The sequence below is a fragment of the Eupeodes corollae genome, chromosome 1, assembly GCF_945859685.1.
Source record: "Eupeodes corollae chromosome 1, idEupCoro1.1, whole genome shotgun sequence".
Taxonomy (NCBI): Eukaryota; Metazoa; Arthropoda; class Insecta; order Diptera; family Syrphidae; genus Eupeodes; species Eupeodes corollae.
In genome coordinates, this window is record NC_079147.1 from 300,885,365 (window position 1) to 300,902,865 (window position 17,501).

A 17,501-nucleotide genomic window follows, 5' to 3' on the forward strand; every position below is an offset into this window, starting at 1 on the left:
GTGCAGCCGAACAATTAGCGGAAGCCCTAAACTGCTGCAAGGCAGATATTACAGCCATCCAAGAAGTGCGATGGGATGGACCGGGTAAACGCAAACTAAAAGACTGCGATATCTACTACTAATCGGGAGATACAGCCTGCACGACACTACCTCCGACAACGGATTCAGGCTGGTCGATTTCGCTGCGGGGCGAGACGTTCTGGTAGCTAGTACGCAGTTCACGCATTTTAATATCCACAAGGAGACATGGAAATCTCCTGATCAATCAACCGTCAACCAGATTGACCACATTGCGATCGACGCACGACACTTCTCCAGTATCCAGGATATCCGAACATTCCGAGATGCCAACATTGACTCGGACTACTACCTCGTTGTAGCCAACTGTGAGAAGATTCGACGTTAGACGGCTACAATCGCAAGAGACTGCCATGTTCTTTTCCGATCGAGTCTCTAATAACCTCCTGCTGCCTGCATTAAGCATTGAAAACCAGTGGCAACATTGCCTTGCAGCCATCAGAGATGCCGCCTCTGAAGTGCTAGGTTTCACACGGCCACCACAGCGAAACCCCTGGTTTGACGACGAATGCCGGCAAGCTCACGCAGCGAAACAAGAGGCATACAAAACGGCGCTGCACAAAAGGACGAGAGCTGCTCGCAAGCTCTACGAGCAGAAGAGGGGAGAGGAACACCGGCTTCTTAGACGGAAAAAAAGAGAGTATGAGAAGCGCGCGATCGAGGAGATAGAGGGATGTTACAACAGGAATGAGGTTCGTAAATTTTACCAAAAGGTAAAAAAAACCTCCCAAGGGTACCAGCCACGAACCGAAGCCTGTAAAGACGATCAAGGAACATCGTAGTAGAACCACAGTCGATGCTGAGAATATGGAAAGATCACTTCTCCAAATTATATAACGGCGATGACGAACCGAATTCCGCTTTAAGGGAGATAGAACCACTCAATCTCGGCGACGCAGATCAACAATTCCGCCTACCCGACCTTGACGAAGTGAAGATAGCTATATCTAAACTTAAGTCAAACAAAGCTGCTGGAGCTTTGACTTGGTAGGGAGCATGCACCAACTCATCTGCAAAATATGGTCGGAAGAAAGCATGCCCGATGAGTGGAATCTCAGCATAGTGTGCCCGATACATAAGAAAGGAGACCCTCTAAACTGCGCCAACTACAGAGGCATCAGTCTCCTTAACATTGCGTATAAGATCCTCTCTGGATAAACCCAGGAGCTTCAAATCGATACCCACCATCTCTTTATCGATTTTAAAGCCGCGTATGACAGCATCTATAGGGAAGAGCTCTACCGAGCAATGTCTAGTTTTGGCATCCCTGTCAAACTTATCCGTTTGTGCAGAATGACGATGGAGAATGCACGCTGCTCTATCAAGGTCGGAAAAGATTTTACCGATGCATTTGATGTCAAAAAAGGTTTTAGACAAGGCGATGCACTGTCATGCGACTTCTTCAACATCGTTTTGGAAAGAATTGTGCAAAACTTAACCGTCAACGCTAGAGGCACAATCTTCCAAAGATCCATCCAATTACTCGGATACGCAGATGATATTGACATAATTGGAAGATCAAAGCGTGATGTCAGTGGAGCGTTTTTGAGCATTGCGACGGAAGCGAAGAAGATGGGTTTAGTGGTCAATGAGGCAAGACCAAGTATATCAAATCAAATCAAATGGGGTGGCGCAACAGTCCGTTGTGAACCAGGGCCTAGTGACTTACAACTCTCAACCATTCCTGTGTGCGAGTAATGTTGTCAGGAATGGAGGGGACCTACAATTTTTATGCCGAATTCGAACGGCTAGTTTGAGAAAGCACTTTTTCATGACAAGAATTACTCTTGAAGGATTTGTCAATTCCTCGCAAGAGGCAGTACCCACGAAAATTAATTTTTTTTTTTTAAATTAAGGTGGCACAGGCAGGGATTGAACCCAAGACCCCTTGCATGATAGTCCAACGCACTAACCATCATGCCACGGGTACTAGCAAAGACCAAGTATATGCTGTCATCAAAAAAGGACACTGAACGACGACGTCTTGGACAAAACGTCACCATGAACAGCTATAACTTTGAGGCTGAAATCAAACAAAGAATAACTCCTGCAAATCGCTGCTTCTTTGGACTTAGAAGGCAATTGAGAAGTAAAGTCCTCTCTCAAGCATCTAAAATCACCATCTATAAGGCACTCATCATCCCGGTTCTCATTTATGGCGCTGAGGCCTGGACCCTGTCAAAGAAAGATGAGAGCGTCTTAGGATGCTTCGAGAGAAAAATTCTTCGGGCGATTTTTGGTCCCGTACGCATAGATGGAGAATGGAGGAGAAGATATAACGACGAGCTGTACGGGCTGTACAGCGACACTGACCTAATTAGCAGAATCAAAGTCCAACGGCTTAGATGGCTAGGTCATGTAGAGCGGATGGACATCAACGCTCCAGCCCGGAAGGTCTTCGAATCCAATCCCGAGGGACGGCGCAGTAGAGGAAGACCGCGACTCAGGTGGCGCACCCAGGTGGGAGATGACCTCAACCAACTTGGCGTGCGAAACTGGAGACAGCTAGCTAGGGACCGAGCTGGCTGAAGACGCTTGTTAGTTGAGGCCCAGGTCCGCCCCGGACTGTAGCGCCACCTTAAGTAAGTAAGTAAGTAAGTTTATAAAATTAAAAAAAATCTGCATGAAAACTACCCTTAAAATATCGCTTTGTCCAATGGTATTTTTTTCTTACGAAAACTTGACATCTTGCTTCAAAATACGTTGGGCAGGTTCAGACAACATAAGGGACTTTATTTGCTGTCAACTGCATTCTTTGAACGTAAATTTCGACCATAGCAACTAGTTATTTAGTCAAGTGTCATAAACTTCAAACCCTTGAACTTTAATTCATGAACTCTACTTTCAATCGATCTTGCGAAAACTACTAACAACACAACTATCTACAAAAAACTTTTCAGGCAAAGCTAAAAGCCCATCTCAACTTGTATTTTAAATAAATATTACTTATTTCTATTCCAATTTGACAATGAATCCTTTAACAGAAAACAATAAATGGAGTTGTGCAGAAAATAAATAAATCATAGAAGAGTTCAGCTTTCAGTTGAATGAAAAAAACATAATAAACTGCCATTTTGACATAAGTAGATTTGGCTTGATAGTTAGGGAGATTTTTCTTGACTAACTTTACAGTCAAAATTCCAAAAAGATGACTTAATTGGAAGACAATTATTTGGCAGCTGGCCAATCGGATTCTACAAACTTGCATTACTTTCAAGTCCTTTATAACGTCTGAACCTGCCCATTTTCTTAAGGTTTGACAAGCAACCGTTCTTGAAGGTATGTCAAATTAGCAAATTATTTGCGATCCATTTGATGGCGCGTTCACATTTTCAAATTTGGGTCAATAAAACCCCGTTTGCTACATTTGTTTAAGAATATGAACCCCTCTATATCAATTCAGATAAATATCGTGCGTTCAACTTTTTATCAGTGATGTGTCAAATATATGTGCATGATGACGTATAATATTTTATTTAAAAACAGTTAAGCTTTTATTTAAATAATCCGATAAGGAAACAAAAAATAATTTTTTTGATTTTGGACTGTCACAATACCTATTTTGGCAGTATTATGTTTTTCCAATTATGGGAAACAAATGTTGATTTTTTAGTTGATCGGAGATACATTTTACACATTCAATGATTTCTTACTATAAATACTTAAACTTTTATAGGATAGTTGACAGCTGTCAGTTTGACAAGCTAAAACCTTTTTTGATTGAAAACAATTTCCAGATCAAAATCAAACGCTTTCCAATCAAAAACTCAATCAATTTTCATAAATTGTTTTCTAAATTATGATTTGTGTCGAATTAATTTTGAAGTTTCTAGCAAAATATGGAAACTAAAGATGTAGGGATCTAAATAATCAAAATGGCATTAGGATTTGTTATAATGACAAAACAAATTTAACACCTTATCTCAAATCACCCTTCATAGGAATCCTATTTTTATCATTTTGGTGTAAAGATAAAAAAAGCTGTTCTAATTTTCTCTTTTAATCTTTGTCTATAAATCTCAAATATTTGGTATCAACAACCGAATCAAAAATATATGCACGAATCTACTCTGCGGCTAAATAAATAAAACACAAAACGAATTAAAAATAAAGACCCACAACCGTGATCGATAAATAAATCAAGTTGAATGAAATAATGTACATAGCTTGGCTTCTGTTTTGCAAATAATCACATGTGATAGCCACCAACCGAAAGCGGCGTCGATTTAAAACAATTTTCAAAAATTGATTTCAACACCTAAATGCAGCTGAAATTTGATGATATTTTGGGTTTAGGGACATTTTATTGATAGCTATCTAATTTTTCAAGAATCATAAAAATCGGATGGTAAATAAGGGAGCTACAGAAATATCCTTATTTCGAGAATCCCTGAAAGGATATTGATGTAATTTTTCACCAGGTGAAGGATATCTATTAAATGCATCAGTACGCGAAGTTTCGTGCGTTTTTGAGTTTTGGAAATGGAGTTATGAATTATTTTCTACCGGAAAGTTTTCTTTTTAGTTTTGTTTAGATTCGAGTGCTGAGAGTAGAGTAGCATTTTGTGTAGTTCGCACATTTATTCTCTGTAATCAAATCACGCATTTTCTATGAACATATTTGTATTTGTTGTTAAGATTTGAGTAGAGACTTTATTATTAAACAAAAAAGAAATACACTGCGGTTTCATCTGAATAGGTATATCTGTATTTTTATGAAAGTTCTATGTTTATCAGTTTTTACTTTACTGTCATTATCAAATCAGCTGTTTGTCATATGTCAAGAAAAAAGAAAATTATAAACTTTGGCTGTGATCGATTAATGGAAGAAAACTAAATAGAACGCAGTTGTTTTTCTTTATTCCGTGTTTGTCAGTTTTTAATCGTAAAATAATGCTTCGAAAAAAGTATTAAGCCCAATCACAAATTTCATCTAAAACTTTAACGAATGCAGAAAAAACTATTACCAAAAACTTCACCAAAAATGTTCCATAACGAACTGATTTGGTAACAGTTTTTTTTTTTTTGGACCCTTAAGCTTAGAAGTTTTTAATATCACCAACATCATTAAAGAAAACTTACTTAAAACTAATATGATCTTTTCCGAAAATTTCGCTAAGTAACAGTTTTACTTACAATTAAAAACTCTTGTGCTATTTCAAAACTAATTTAAGACGATTGAAATATCTTAAAATAATTCAAATCAATCAGTTAAAACATTGTGACATAGTACGTCTTATAATGGTGTAAACTTTCAATCAGTTTTGACAATATTACCAGAAATGTCAAAGTCAGCTGTGTTCAGATCAGTTGTAAACATTTTTCCAGTTTATATTTTTAAAATCTCTGTAATTTCTTTATTCTCAGACATGTAAACAAAATTTCTCACTTTTACTGTAAGACATCTGATAACAGAATGGGCTAGTTCAGACGACAAAAGGGACTTGGAAGCAAATAAAGTTTTTAGTGCCTGATTGGCCAGCTGCCAAAAAAATTTCCTTCCAACTAAGGCAACTTCAATGGAAAGTTGACTGGAATGTTAGCTAAAAAAAATGTTCCCAACTTTCAAGTTAATTCCACTTATGTCAAAGTGACAGCTTATCATAATTTTTGATTCAACTGATTTACTTATTTCCTGCACTATTCTTTTTGATGTTTTATGTAAAAGGGTTCCTTGTTAAATTGGAAAATTAATAAGTAATATATTTTAACACAAAATACAAGTCGAGGTGGAATTGTAGCTTGCCTGGTTTTGCAAGATCAACTGAAGGTAGAGGTTAGTGAAGGGCTGCGTTCAATCTCAGACAGATAGGGTATCCGGATACCTTTTTGTTAGTTTTTTACGTGTAAAATAAAAGCTGATCAAAAACAGCTAAGATGTCAAAAAAGGAATCCAAAGGTATCCAAGAATTTCTGGAGTATGTAGATATCTGACAGAACAGCTTATTCAACACATAGTTGAATTTCAAGAAACTTGAAAATTGATATCAGCTTTTTGTATTTGTTGGTAAAAAAAAGTTGCACAATATTAGTTCAAGTTGTATTTGAGGATGTTCTGTACATAATAGACGATGAAGAAGCTATTTTCCTCCAAATTTTAGAAGATAATTATGATCAACTTTTTAAACTTCAAAATTGACTTATTTTGCTCTCGTTCCATAATAGTTCTTGTTTCTTTAAACGTAAATCGTTTAAAACTTGAGATTTCGCAAGTAACTTATAAATCGTATAGAATTCCAATTGAGCTAAGGGGAAATTTAACATGGATTACAGATTAAGGTTATCTCTTATTTATTAAATTGTTACGAACCTATCAATTCATCATCGTCCGACGAATCAGTTGCTTTTTGTGAACAGCTGAAAGTTGTTTTTATTTTGTGACAGCTATACTCGTTCAACAAGGTGTCTAAAAATTCACCTATCCAACACGAGATTGAACGCAGCCATTATGTTTACAATCGTAAACGAAACGATTTTTGACTCAACTCTAGCAGATGAGTTAAAAGCTGATCTGTCAATTGTGTATTTCAAACATTGTAAGTGAAAACCGATGGTGCACAATGAGGGGATCAAAGTTGTGTGCAACAATGGAAAGGTTATTTTGTTAGTGAACAACATAGTATTTAATAAATACAAATTTTGATGCTGGTAGTTTGACAGAACATAATTTCTTGCATAAATCGTTTCTAAATAAATCTTAGAAATCAAACAAAAACGTCAAAAAGCAATTTGTGTTTAGAAAAAGAACACACAATTGGCTTATTAGGTCTGTTTTAAAATCCAGAACTGAGATCTTAAACTGACATTTTATCAAAGTGAACTTGTTAAGATATAATTATATTGTCAACATATTTGAAATTTTGAGTTTGAATTTCAAAGGCTTAAAATTATAAAATGGAACCTTTAATTATTCTCTGGTAGCTGTGATGTGATCAATGTCGTATTCAACTAAATATTCGCCAAGAAAATACGGTCTATTGACAGTCATTTGTGAATCCCTAATTGTCTAGAAACAAATTTGACATTTCAGAAAAATCATCTCAATTCTTTAAAATTCAATATCAAGTCTTTTGACCTATTCATTTGAAGTCGTTATAATTCAATAAATAAATATAAAATGTACAACACAATTATTATGTCTTATTTAAAATTTACTCTTCACTTTAATCTTTTCTCTGTCTTCACTTTTGTTGTATCACCATAATGCGTTATACACGTTGTCGCCGCAATCGCAAATTCTCAACGAGTTGATGACGTATAAATGCCCGGCGATAATGTTGAATTTTCAAAAATTCATAACTCAAAAACCACTTTTCAGAATAATTCCCTACCAACCGGAAGTGTTTGCAATAATCAAGGGGATTTTTTTGAAATTTAAATCAACCAAAAATCCTTATTAGGAGCCGAGTAAAAAGGACCTTTTGACAGCTCCCATATTTGTGGTCCGATTTTTGATTTCTTTGAAAAATCTGACTCTCCTCAATTTAATCAATCGAACGAACCTACTCTCGATCAATTCAAAGGACATTAAGGACTCGAAATCAATTAATCAAAATCATTTTAAATCGTTGTGTTGTGAAAACAACTTCAATCAATTAAAAGTTGATGAAAGATAAGCACGTGTGAGTAGTGCTTATAGCTTTTCTTAACTCAAACAACAACAATTTTGTGTAGTTTTTGTACTTGAATTGGCTGATCGTGCCGCTATCACCGCCGCTGCTGCCGACCGACGACCGCGACGCCTCCGTTGTTGATGGCCGGCTGTGACACCAATTTCAAATAAGTGAATTAGCGGTAGAGAATGTGAGAATAATGGGAGAAAATAAAATAGAAAATAAAAACACAAGATGTCATTAAACTTTCGAGGCGCATAAAATTTATGTAGGTACAAGTTTGTCTGTAGGTGGTGTATTTTTAATATGAATTAATATTTTGATAAAAATAAACCCGGAAATAAAACAAAAGTGACCTTGTATATTTTGGCATTGGAGGGAAATGAAATTTCGTTAACCTTCTCAATATTGACAAGTGACTTTCTAAAAATTGTCTTAGGATATATAACAGAACAGAAAAATATTAGCTCCTGCAACTGCGAGTGCTGAAATCTAATACTGATCGTTTAGAAAATCGTGAGAATTTAGATCGATCATGATCTGAATTCCATTGGTTTAGGTTTATTGCTTTTTATTTTTTCGTTTTGTTCAAAAACTAAACATAAATATGCGACCTACTAGCAAATTTGATTTTTATTGTAATTTTTTAGAATTTATAAAATTTCAAACAATGATTTCTAAAATAAACTTGAAAATTTGTAATCACAAGGTGTGTTCGTGCAAAACTACTATCTATGGAATGCCTGATAACGAAATAGTATGGATTTATCTTTTGATCAATCTATTGCCAACAGATCATTGTGATAATACTCCAGTTGGTCACATCTTTAGCTTTAAACAATATTATATTTTTCACAACATTTACGTTAACAATAATGGCTTTATAATGTGAAAATATGTCAAAGTCAAGATTCTGTCTTTTTTGAAAGAAATGTCATCATCAGTCATTGTTATTTCAAAATTGACAAATTGTTAGAGGTGCGATCGTTTACTTTCGCTAGACAACAATGGCTGCGTTTAATCTCAGACAGATAGGGTATCCGCATATCTTTATGTTAGTGTTTTACGTGCAAGATAACATGTGATCAAAAACAGCTCAGATGTCAAAAAAGGAATCCAAAGGTATTCAAGAATTTTTGGCATATGTATGTATCTGACAGAACCGCTAATAACTAAAAAAAATGTTGAATTAGCGGTTCTGCAGTCAGATATCTGCATACCCCAGAAATTCTAACATAAAGTCATCCGGATACCCTATTTGTCTGAGATTGAACGCAGCCATTTTCAAGAAACTTGAAAATTGATTTCAGCCTTTTATGTTGGTAAGCAAAAAGATACAAAATGTTAGTTGAAGTTGTATTTGAGGATGTTCTATACATAATAGACGATAAAAAAGCTATTTGCCTCCGAATTTTAGAAGTTCATTATGATCTATTTTTGACAGCTGTCCAACTCGTTGAACAAGTTATCTAAAAATCCACCTATCCAACAAACCCTATACAACACGAGATTGAACGCAGCCAATATTGTTAATCATTGTTTACAAAACTGTAATGATTTGCAAAAAGATGACTTTTCTACGTGCGTCTTTTCTAAACTCATTGTTGAAGTGACAAAGAGTTAAGATTTCAGGAGGTGAGATGAAGGTTTTGAACTGTCAAAGTTAATATGTTGTTTAAAAATAAATCAATATTTGTATGTACGTATATCAATTTTAACTTTCAAAAATGAATTGAGGAAATTTTTTAGAAATGGAATATTTTTCAATTGTGAGCGAAAATTTGGAAAGATGAAAATAAGGAAACTTTATTATACAAAAATTACAAATCTTTTAAAACTGTCAAAAAATTGTTTCAAATTAAGCAATTTCTTTATTTTCTTTACATAAACGAGTTTTTTGTATCAAAAACATTTTTAAAGTGCGTGATGTTTAAAATATTCATTGTTACGTTACGTCGACAACAGTTTTGTGTTCTTCTTGTCTTCGTTGTGCAATCCAATGGGATGTCTAACGTTAGTTTTTATCATTTAAACAAGCCTTTGGAAGTCTTCTGAAAGGTCTGTTATAACTTCAATACACATTTCTGTTATTTAAACATAATTTCCTGATTGAAATAAATCAAATTTTTACTCACAGAAATTTGACACTGACGTTATTTTGTAAAGACACAGCGTGAGCACTGGGAATAAGAAGAAGGGTTAAAAGGAAGTGTTGGTGCACATTGGTTTTAAATTTCTAGATATTGCAATAACTGGGAGAGACATAGTGTTGTAAGGCGTTTCACATTCGCTTAGTACGGCTAAAGAATGACATTACCAACAAAGTTGGGCTCGAGGGTATACTGATGAACATTCCTAGAAGCGTGAGTATTACTATTACTATTACTATTTCTCTAGAGCATTACCCGTTAAAATAACGGTAAAGAAGGGTGTCACAAGATAGTCTTATCACCAATTTGTATTTCCTATTGTACAATGCTGTTTAGGTGGAAAACGAAACTTAAAAGCTTAGAGTACTATCGTCAGAAAAACAATGTATTGCATTAGAAGTTGCAGACAGGAGATCATTAATAAAAATCAGGAAGAGTGTTGGAGATAGAACAAAGCCCTGGGGCACACCAGCATTTTTTTTGTTGTTTTCACACACACACATATTCCATAAAAGAGCCTGATACCAACCCCTATCAATTTTTTTGAAATACCAAGTGCAATAATCTTACTTTCTCCAAAACGATTTAAAGATTTGCTTCACTGTTCTGCTTGAAAGCCGTATTGCTGCGAAAGTCGTATTGTCTGTCATTAAGAAGCTTTCACTTTTCGAGATATTTCTTGAGCTTATAATTAATCAGCGTTTTTATGACCTTGAAAAGAAGGGACGTAAGTGCAATCCGTCGGTAATAAGACGTTCTGGAAGATTCGATTTTTTGGGAATAGGCTGAAAAAATGCTGTTTTCCACCCGCTCGGAACGAGACCTGAGGAGGAGGACAGATGAAAAAGATTACGCAGTGTTTTTCCAGCGATGAAGAACACCTCTTCAGAACAATAGTGGCTTTAAAAGTAAAACCCTTTTACACTTTTTTTACTTCGCATATTTTGGGCGGTATTTCGGGAATTATTAAGTAATATTCTAGAGTTCTATTGGTTCTTAATGCTTCCAGGGTTCGGGTATTTTTCGTTTAAGCACGGTTTTCAGTGCTACTTCACAAAACAAAATTCTAACAGTGTCAAAACGAATGATTTTGGTAAAAAATTGACTTGGATAAAACGTGAAATTTGGGTCATCATCAACGATGCACTTCCAGCAGCAAATTCAAATATATTCACCGATTTATTGATTGCTTGCATAGTCGTACAAATTTGATGACCATAATCATTGGGCAGGCTCAGACAACATAAGCGACTTGAAAATAAGGCAAGTTTCTGGTATCTGATTGGCCAGCTGCCAAAAAATTACCTTCCAATTAAGGCAACTTAAATGGAAAGTTAACTGGAAAGTAAGTCGAAAAAAAGAGGCTGGGATGCGACCCACACTGATAACTTCCCATATATGTACTCGTATCAATTTTTACAAAATTTGCGTACTATTTTTTGTAGATTTTATTTTTTATGAAAAAACGGACTGTTGGATTTTTATATAAAAATAACTGAATATCGAAAACAATATTTTCTTTGAAATAAAATGAGTTTCAAGCCAATATTTGTAATTTTTGAAAAGTTATTTGAGCCGAAAGTAAATTTTTACCAAGTTTTAGTATTGTTTTTTTTTTAGAGTTTTATTTTTTTGTAAAAAAAGCGTCGATTCGAATTTTTTAAAAATTTTACTGAATGTTGAAAACAATATTTTTTGTAAGATAAAATAAGCTTGAAGCCTAAATTTTAAGTTTTTGAAAAAAATATTTGAATTTATATTCAATTTTTACCAACTTTGAGTAGATTTTTAGATTTTTATTTTTTATAAAAAAAACTGTCAATTAGATTTTTCTCAAAATTTTATCAGATGTCAAAAACATTATTCTTCGTTGCACAAAATTGTTGTGGAGATGAAATCATATTTCAGTCCTAAATTTTTGGAGGTGACAAATTTTTGTTTAGTTTCATTGATTTATAAAAAAAAAAACAGTTATATTGACTTTTTTCAAAAAATATTCCTGTTTGGTATCACGTTACAATATATTATATAAAACTTAATTCAAGTCTCTAGCGTTTTTGGTTCGTAAGATATATACCAACATTTTCACCTTTTTTCAAACTGCTATGGTAAAAAAAACCACCAACGAAATTTTCTTGAGAGCCCTTTCTGCATCTTCCTGCCTAATTATCTGTATAACAAAATTTATTTGAAGTCGATATCTCTTCTGGTTCTTGAGATATGGAGGACGAAAAAAACGTCGCGAACGTACGAACGTACGTACACACGCACGCACAGACATCTTTCTAAAAATCTTTTATTTCGAAAGCTGAACTTTATTACTCTATGATTTATTTATTTTCTGCACAATTAATCAATTAATGTTTTCTATAACATTGTTACTTGTCAATTTTTAAAAGAAATAAGTTATATTCCTTTATAATACAAAATGCAAATTGTGATGGACTTGTAGCTTGCCGGAGTGGTTTTTGTAGAAAATTTTTATTTTTGATGTAGTTTTGCAAGATTAACTGATAGTAGAGGTTATTGAAGCAAAGTTCCGAGTTTGAAGTTTATAACACTTGGAAAACTAACTACATAGTTCCATTGTTCAAAACGTACGTTCAATGAATACAGTTGCCTGCAAATGAAGTCCCTTATGTTGTCTGAACACGCTCATTAATAAAAGAAATTTCAATTTGTCAAACTTACAGAAGTACTTTTAAAAATTTCAACCCTAAATGATTTATGATTTAGTTTTATTATTATTAGTTTATTCATAATTTCATTAATGATTTCAACTTGTCCATAGGTTTTTTCTTAAAACCAACCTCTGTCTATCAACTCCTACTCTCACCTCCACGTGGTGAACATCGGGTGCCTAGTACCTCAACTGGAGATTGGGTTCCAACCCCAGTGGAAAGTTGTTGGGGGCAGCAAACGAGAGAGGTGGGGAGAGGTGTTTCCACTAAGGCACCTCTCCTTATCCAGACGGCAGCGGAGGAATTCCCGAGATGGAATCAACGGTGGCGTCTACAGTTCCAGTAAGGTTGAACTACTTAGTGAACACCTTATAGGGCTTCTTCGTCTTATTCGGAGCCCAGGCCTGTAAGGAGAGGTTTTATCCGGCTCCCCATCCTTGGAGTTATACTTAGGATCTGGCCCTCCAGGTTGGAGGTTGTGCGTCGGGGTGACTTCCTGGCCACGTAAAAGCTTTCAAAGTTGCGAAGCACCAACAAGCCTCGGATACGGACGGATTTACTGTTGACAACCAACGCAAACGAATAAAGGACAACGAACTTCGGATATGCACGTGGAATGTTAGGTCCCTTAACAGACCACGTGCGGCCGAAGAATTAGCGGAGGCCCTAGAACGATATAAAGCAGATATCACCGCCATCCAGGAAATACGATGGGATGGGCCGGGCAAAAAGAGGATGAAAAACTGCGATATTTACTATGGTGACTGCTACCACGAAAACCAACAGCGCTTATTTGGATGCGGATTCGTCATTGGAGCCAGACTTAGGCAAGAAGTCTTGAGCTATAGGTGCATCAATGAGCGCCTCATGACCATACGCATCAAGGCTAAATTCGGCAACATTAGCCTGATATGCGCGCACGCCCCCACAGAAGAGAAAGACGACAATACCAAAGATATGTTCTTCGAGCTCTTAGACAAAACATATGAGCAGTGCCCTAGCTACGATATTAAAATAGTCCTGGGCGATTTTAATGCCAAGCTAGGAAGGGAAGACATCTTTGGTGGAATAATCGGGAAAAACAGCCTGCACGACAACACTTCCGATAATGGATTCAGGCTCATAGATTTTGCTGCGGGGCGAAACGTCATGGTAGCCAGTACGCGTTTTCCACACCTCAACATCCACAAAGGAACTTGGACTTCTCCAGATCAATCTACCTTTAACCAGATTGACCATATTGCGATCGACGCCAGACACGCTTCCAGCATTATGGATGTACGAACTTTCCGAGGAGCTAACATCGACTCGGACCACTACCTCGTTGTAGCCAGGGTAGCACTTCGGATTTCCAGACCCAAGGCAAAACAGGGAGGTGCTGGGAGAAGATACAACGTCGAACGGCTACAATCGCCAGAGATCGCCAAATCCTTTTCCGACCGAGTGACAAGTAACCTCTCTCGAAGTTCTCTGCCGCCAACACAATGTATCGAAAACCAGTGGCAACATTGCCAAGATGCAATCAGAGAAGCCGCCTCTGATGTGCTGGGTTTCAAACAGCCACCAACAAGGAACCCCTGGTTTGATGAGGAATGTCGGCAGGCAAATGCAGCCAAACAACAGGCACGCAAAGCGGCGCTGCATAAAAGGACGAGAGCTGCTCGTGAGCTCTATGAGCAGAAGAGGCGAGAGGAACGCCGACTTTTCAGAAGGAAAAAGAGAGGGCATGAGAAGCGTGCGGTCGAAGATGTTGAGAGGTATAAAAGCAGGAATGAGGTTCGAAAGTTTTATGAACAGGTGAAACGAAATTCACAGGTACATAAACCTAGAACCGAAGGCTGCAAAGACGAAAGTGGAAACATCATAGTGGAACCGCAGTCAATGCTGAGGATATGGAAGGACCACTTCTGCAGACTGTATAACGGCGACGAAGAACTGAATCCCGCTGTCAGGCAGGATGACCCATTCGATATAGACGACGAAAGCCAACAATCCCGCCCTCCCGACTTAGACGAAGTAAAGATTGCCATATCTAAGTTGAAGTCTAATAAAGCCGCTGGAGCAGATGGCTTGAATGCCGAGCTCTTTAAAGCAGCTGGAGATAAGTTGGTTAGGAGCATGCACCAACTTATCTCTAAGATATGGTCGGAAGAAAACATGCCCGATGAATGGAACCTCAGTATTGTTTGCCCGATCCTGAAAAAAGGAGACCCTCTAAACTGCACCAACTATAGAGGAATAAGTCTACTTAACATCGCCTATAAAATCTTCTCTGCCGTAATATGTGAACGTCTGAAGCCCATCCTCAACAACCTGATAGATCCTTATCAGTGTGGTTTTAGACCAGGAAAGTCCGTAGTTGATCAAATATTCACATTACGGCAGATCCTGAAAAAAACTCAAGAACACCAAATCGACACCCACCATCTTTTTATCGATTTCAAGGCCGCATATGACAGCATCTACAGGGACGAGCTGTATAGAGCCATGTCTAGTTTTGGCATCCCTGCCAAACTCATCCGTTTGTGGAGGATGACCATGGAGAATTCACGCTGCTCCATAAAGGTTGGAAACAACTTAACAGAACCTTTTGATGTCAAAAAAGGTTTTTAGACAAGGTGATGCGCTGTCATGCGATTTTTTTAACATCGTGCTTGAAAGAATAGTGCAGAGCTCACACGTCAACACTAGAGGCACTATCTTTCAAAAGTCTGTCCAATTACTGGCATATGCTGATGACATTGACATAATCGGAAGAACTCAGCGTGATGTCAATGGGGCTTTTGTGAGTATTGAGGCAGAGGCGGCAAAAATGGGTTTAACGGTTAATGAGGGCAAAACAAAGTACATGCTGTCGTCTAGAAAGGACATACAACACCGACGTTTTGGTCAAAACGTCACAATCGACAGACGTACCTTTGAGGTAGTCAAGGACTTCGTCTACCTAGGCTCCGCTGTTAACGCTGAAAACAACACCAGCGCTGAGATCAAACGCAGAATAACTCTTGCTAACCGCTGTTTCTTTGGACTAAGAAAGCAATTGAGTAGTAATGTCCTCTCTCGAGGGACCAAAGTGTTGTTATATAAGACCCTTATCATCCCCGTCCTGCTATACGGTGCAGAAGCATGGACCATGACAAAAGCGGATGAAAGCACCTTGGGTCGCTTCGAGAGAAAAGTTCTTCGTGTGATCTACGGTCCCGTATGCATCGAAGGGGAGTGGAGGAGAAGATGGAACGACGAACTGTACGGGCTGTACAGCGACGTAGACTTAGCAAGAAGAGTAAAAGTCCAACGACTAAGATGGCTGGGTCACGTAGAGCGCATGGAAACCAATGCTCCGGCCCGGAAAGTCTTCGAATCCGCACCCACAGGACAGCGCAGTATAGAGGAAGACCGCGGATCAGGTGGCGCGCACAAGTGGAAGGTGACCTCACCCAACTTGGAGCGCGAAACTGGAGACATCTAGCTAGGGACCGAGCTAGATGGAGAAGTTTGTTGGGTGAGGCCCTAGTTCACACAGGACTGTAGCGCCACCTTAAGTAAGTAAGTAAGATTTCAACTTGTATTTTGTATTTTAAATTAATATTACTTACTACCATTCCAAAATGACAAAACACTCTTCAACATGAAACATCAAAAAGAATTGTGCAGGAAATAAATAAATCATAGAATAATAAAGTTCAGCTTTCAGAAACATGACCAAGTGTCATTTTGACATAAGTAAACTTGACTTGATAGCTATGGAAATTATTCTTGCGAAACTTTCCAGTCGATTTTCTAATTAATATAATAAATAAATAAATTGGTAGGCAATTTTTTTTGACAGCTGGTCAATCAGATACCATAATAAACTTCATTTGCTTTCACGCCCTGCCAATTGAATGAGTCCGTGACAGAAGCAAATGCCACATATTTAAGGACATCTGTAAAATAAATGTTTCAAACAACTAAATAAGAGCGTTCAGTTTTTGATGGATTAGTATTTTTAATAAATTTTTAGTCAACTGCTTTCAAAGTATTTTTATAATATAATAATAATATATAAAAACAAAAATATGCTCGTGTTCTATTTCAAATGGGAAGCAATAATTTAAACCTAAAATTTATCGAAATAAATCTTAAGTACGTTCTTATTTATAGTTTTTGTATACTACAAGTCATGCATCCGTCTAAATCATTTCCTAAAACACTTATAACTCGTGACCAGGCATATTATTGACATTGTTTTGTTTAATAAAAATATCAATTATACTTAAAAAATGTTGAGTGGCAAAAATGATAATGAGAATAATAATTTTCAAATGTCAATGTCGTTACGATAGGTAAACAAATCATAATATTGAGTTAAGCAATTCAAAGACATTTTTGGTATTTTGGTTATCGCACAATTTTTTTAATTTATAACAATAATTGTGCATTTAGCTGAATAACAAAAGATAATAATTTATTCAAATACAAATTCTAATAAATCATTATTCCTCCAAAAGCTTTGAGGTGACGATGTGGGGCAAAGATGTAAAAATAAGTGCATCCATATGATTGTTTCAAATCAAATTTTTAAATGAAAACATTTTTGAAGTTTATCAAATTTGTTATTATTTTTTAATGCTGGTAATAGATAAGTGCATAATAAATTGCAATCAATCATAATTTTTGACAATTGTTTTGATATTTGAAGATGATCCTCTTTACGTAGATTGCAATTTTTTAGATTTCTATTGTTTTAAAATTAATAAACTGGAATTTATTTTGAATAAAACTGTAGTCGCTTTATTATTATTATTATTAGTATTATTATTATTATTATTATTATTATTATTATTAAAATAATACAAAATTAAACTAGTGTATTTAAATTTAAAAGATTGATAAATTAATCGATTAAAGAGTTAAAGTAGATTAAGTAGATTAAGGGATTCGATATTAACTGAAAGATGGGCTTTTAGTTTAGCTAAAACAAAATAAAAGGTTGATTA